Below are 4,804 nucleotides of genomic sequence, written 5' to 3' on the forward strand. Positions count from 1 at the left end.
TTATAGTTAGAGAACTGTAAACATGATACTTTGTTTTTAAAAGAAAACATCATTACCTTAGCATGTGTACGCGCACATTTGCAAGGCTAAAATTTTAAATAAAAAGTGGTTTAGTAAAAAATGTCTCCAATTATATTTTGTAAAGATTAGTATGAATGTTGCTTGGGTGTTTATTGAGCACTACCTATTATACCTTTTAGCTTCTTATACGGTGCTCATAGGAGTAGGGTGTGCGTGTGTGTTTATAGTGATGAGTGTATGCGCGTATATATGAGTGTTTGCGTCTGTATTATGTTAAAAAACTTGATAGGGTGTGCGTATGTGTTCGTAGGGGTGAGTGTATGCGCGTATATATGAGTGTTTGCGCCTGTATTGTGTTAAAAAAAACTTGCTTATATATCTTCATATCTATTATTTTTGCATTGTGATAATTACTGTTATTTTATTTTATACCCACCCATCATTTTTACTACTACTTGTGTAGCCCGTGTATCAATTATAACGGGATGCTATAGACCTAGTGGTTGTGATGTGGGTCCATTTGAGTCAGTAATAATGCTACCACTCTGTACTTTTTATTTTTATCTCAGAGAAAACAGACGTACATGTTACCCCTCCCTCCAGGCTCCAGTAAAAAAAAGTCCCCTGTTGGCTTCGCTCGAAAAAGGATAAAAAAGTCCATCCCCACCAGGCTACACATCCAGATGCGCCACCGCACCACCGCCTCCGATTCGCAGCCGGGGATGGAAGATGTCGTTGCTGACCTTCACAGAAGTAATTCACAGGCTACCTAGCTCTAATCGTTGGTTCTTTTCCTCTAATTTCTGTTTGCGAACATAGGATGCAAGCCCTAATCATGGAGATCCGGGGTGGACCAAGAAGCAGGGTCGAACTCTTTGAGTTGGGTGTTAGGTCGTTGGTAGCAGGCCATCCATGTCTTGGCGGCATTGAGAACAAAAAAATGGTTGCTGGAGGGAGGCTGATTGTGATGGATCTGAGCAGAGGAGACACACCGGCCATGGTCCATGAGAAGTATGTATCGGAGTATATCCGTATAAGCATATTGGGGGAGAAATAGCTATTTGCAGCCTTTTTAGTTGCTCATGTTTTTGGATTTGTACCAATGTAAGTGTTGTACTTCATTGTGTCCTTTCTAATGCAGATTATCTTATGTGCTTCCTTCTAGGATATTATATTAATCTTGTGTTTTAGGAGATGGTTATGCTATTGAAGATTTTCTCATGGACTTCTTAAATTGAAAAGGCCATAAGCTACCAGTTCACATGATAATTTGGTAGCTGAAACTTTATTATTTTTTGGCTGAAAATAAATATGAATTTTCAAAATTAGACAAAAGTCTAAAAATTTAGAAGTGTGTACTGTGAATAAATAAACCACCTTTTTATCAAGCATGTGCTGCTTGTTCATTCCATGTTTTAACACGGTGCCCACCCCATCGTCCATCAATTCCTGTGTAAGATTTATAGTTAGAGAATTGTAAACATGATACTTTATTTTTAAAAGAAAACACCTTTACCTGTAAAAGACCAACAAAAGTGCATGTATGAATGTATTTGAAAAGAATTACAGTTTGCATCACACTCTTATCATATGATAAGATTCTTCTTATCTTGGTAGCTGCCAAGTACTCATACTATATCTACGTAAATAAATAGTCTGCCTTTACTATTCGTAAGCTACTAATCAATCGATCTTTTGGATAAATTCCTTGTTCACTTAGGCCTTCCATTTTCCATAGGCAAATATCAGAGTCTTCATCTTCAAGAGTTGTAATTACCTTTTACTTTTGCATGCACCAGTTTTTTGTTCTCGCAGGTATTTTTGCTTTCTTTCTACAACACTTGTCTCGGTGCGTCCATCCTCCAAGACACCTAATAATGCAATACATCTTCGTTTATCATAGTCATTGAGGAGTCCATATGATGATGATATTTTGTCTCAATGCCTATCTTTGTTCAGCATAGTCCCATTAATATCGTGTGGTTCTTTTTTCTTAGGCACCAGTACACATAACCTTTTCCTTTGTCGGTCATCATTATTCTGTGACTGCAAAATGAAATGCATTTAAGAATAATACATGCTTAAAAATCTAAAAGTGTGTATGGTGGAAACATTAATCTCCCTTTTAGCTCGCATGTCTTGCTTCTTCGTTTCTTGTTCCAACACGGTGTCCACTTCGTCATCTATCAACTGTTTGGCATACTGCAAGATAAGTCAGTGAGTAAGAACAGAAAAGATAGCACTTAGTTAATTATTTTGATGAATTAAATGCACCTTTACCTCCTCAGCTTTATTATTCAAGTACAACATCTCTAGCGAGGCATAAATCTTCTTTTTACTGCCTAGTTTTGCTTGCCAAAAATAAGAATACTATTGTTGAGCTTGAATCTAAAGATAATTTAACCTCGCCATTAGATGACAGACATCGCGCATCTGAGTCTTCATTGTTAAACGTTGTATTTTTTTTACTTTTTCTTCGATGTGTTATTAGTAGACCAGAATAGATAGTGTTTCATACTTGTGAAGAAGATCTTGAATTTTGGATATATCTAGATCCCTATGTATTCTTCGCACATGTTGACTTTATGCACAAACCCATCAACAATTAATCTATTACATATTTTTGTTTTGTAATTAAAAGATGAGATTTCGAAATTTATTGGACTTACAATTGCATTTTTGCACCATCGTTTAGGTCACTGTAAGGACGGTTTGGTTTTGGAGTACATATTCATCCAAATAATAAGCAAACATTCCGATATTGTAACTTTGGTTTCATCCCAAGATGTTAAGCCTGAAAATTTAATGCCGACCGCAATGGAGGAAGTTAAAACTTAAGACATTGGTATACACTCTGCACTTACTCTGGTATTGGAAAATAAATATCACGGATATATGACGGTTTGGGGTTCTTTGTTGTTTTTTTTGTTCCATATGCTTCATCTGGGTAAGTAGTCCCATGACATCTTTCAATTTGGTGATTAATTACCTCATAGTTATAATGATTGATTAAACAAAAATCTGATTTATAACTGTAACATACCTGAGCATTGCTTACCTTCATATGCTTCTTGTTGTAGTATGACCTTGGTATCAGACTCAAAGTAGTAATTAAATTCTGAAAAACTTTCAATAATCCTACATCTGTCAAATTGGTGATTAATTGCCACATAGGTAGAGTGATGGATTAGCCCAAAATCTGATTTACAACTATGACATACCTGAGCATTATTTATCTTCTCATATGCTTGTTGTGGTATGTCCTTGCTAGCAAACTCAAAGTAGTAGTTATGAAAAATTTCTGATTATCCTTTCACCTCCTTTCTCTGTGTATTATATGCAAACTTTTTCTAATATCATTGCTCAGCGGGCCATATTTTGTGCCTCCCACAATCTATTGCTAAATGAATAAATATATTTCTTAGTTATCCTTTGATTTATAAGTATCCATCTAATTTTTACGTATGGTAGCATGAGTTGTTTGGTCCTCTATCAAAATAACTAAACTATATACTTGTCAACTGTTGTTTGATACAATAAAATAGTCCACATTTCAAATTGTATAGAACAAACCTGCTCATCTGTCAAGATCACATCAAGACTCACTCATCGATTGTTTTTGAAACAATAGAATAGTCTGCAATTAAATATGTATAGCATAAACCTGTACATCCATCAAGACCACATCAAGGCTCATAAGTTCATCGGTTGTAGGATTGATTGTATCCCATGTTCTTGTTACTTTCACTTAAACATCCCAGTTTTGGTCTCTTGTTGAAGTCTCTCAGCTTCTTGTATTCCCTAGCATTTTCACTTCAAAAGGATTAAAAAAGTAGTTGTCAATTGATAACATAAATATGAAGATTTTAGCTGAAAAAGTGAGTTCATAGTAATAATAATTACTAACCTTGTTGATTCAGGTGAGAAGGAAACTCAGATGGCTGGGTGTAACTTCTATAGAAATCGAGTTGCATAACATTTCATAATTTGGGCTGGCTTCGATATTTGTTGTGCGCCGAGTCTGAACATCTTGCGTTAGAGTCTGTTGGCTTCAATTTTCTTGGTGGTGGCATAGTCAAGTCATGGCATCGTAGAGCTGAATGGCTTCAGTTTTCTTGGTATGGTGCTGAGTCGCGAGTTGCTGGGGATTTCCATGGTGGGCGTGTGCTGGCTGATGGCTGCGGCAGGCTGTATTTTTATGGATGAGTTCTTGCCGTTGTTTTTATGGAGTCCTTGTATGTTTATATTTCCAATTAAAGGACATATGTGACAACATGATGATGGAAGCGGCCAGCCGTGTATTTTAATGGTGACCGTGTCCGTATGCACTCCTTTGCATGTGTATGTGTTTACGTGCTCTTGGCTTACCGAGTTAGGTACGTGTCCTTCCAAGTTCTGATTAGGCATTGTATGTGACAATTGTTGACACGTAACTTCTACTTTTTTCAATCCGCGTGTTGTGTTTTTTTTGCCGAAAGCATTGTTTCTGAACCGGTACGCATAAAGATGTGACAGTTCAATTTGCCGACACGTACATATTTACATGTTACGTAAAATCTTTAAATCCGAGCCATTGTTACTCTGATCAAACGGTGGTAATAATATAAGTCTATGTGGATTAATGTGGTGTCTTATTTGTCTTCTATTTTAATTATATAATAGATAGATAGATTTAAAGCCCATTTGCATTTTTCTCGAAATCCGCAGACTTGTTGAGCTGGGTGAAAATATCATGTTGGGCTGGACGGAAAAATGTTATAAAAACATAAACACATGATTGCAC

General features: G+C 36.3%; 1 long non-coding RNA gene across 1 annotated transcript; it reads left to right on the forward strand.

Annotated features, from left to right (window-relative positions):
- Nucleotides 1-579: 579 nt before the first annotated feature.
- On the forward strand, nucleotides 580-4,470 carry LOC125553400. The gene is made up of 3 exons (XR_007304047.1): nucleotides 580-774; nucleotides 841-2,866; nucleotides 3,942-4,470. It is a non-coding gene; the product is annotated as an uncharacterized LOC125553400 (long non-coding RNA).
- The last annotated feature ends 334 nt before the right edge of the window (nucleotides 4,471-4,804 follow it).

Source organism: Triticum urartu, chromosome 1 (assembly GCF_003073215.2).
Source record: "Triticum urartu cultivar G1812 chromosome 1, Tu2.1, whole genome shotgun sequence".
NCBI classification, from domain to species: domain Eukaryota; kingdom Viridiplantae; phylum Streptophyta; class Magnoliopsida; order Poales; family Poaceae; genus Triticum; species Triticum urartu.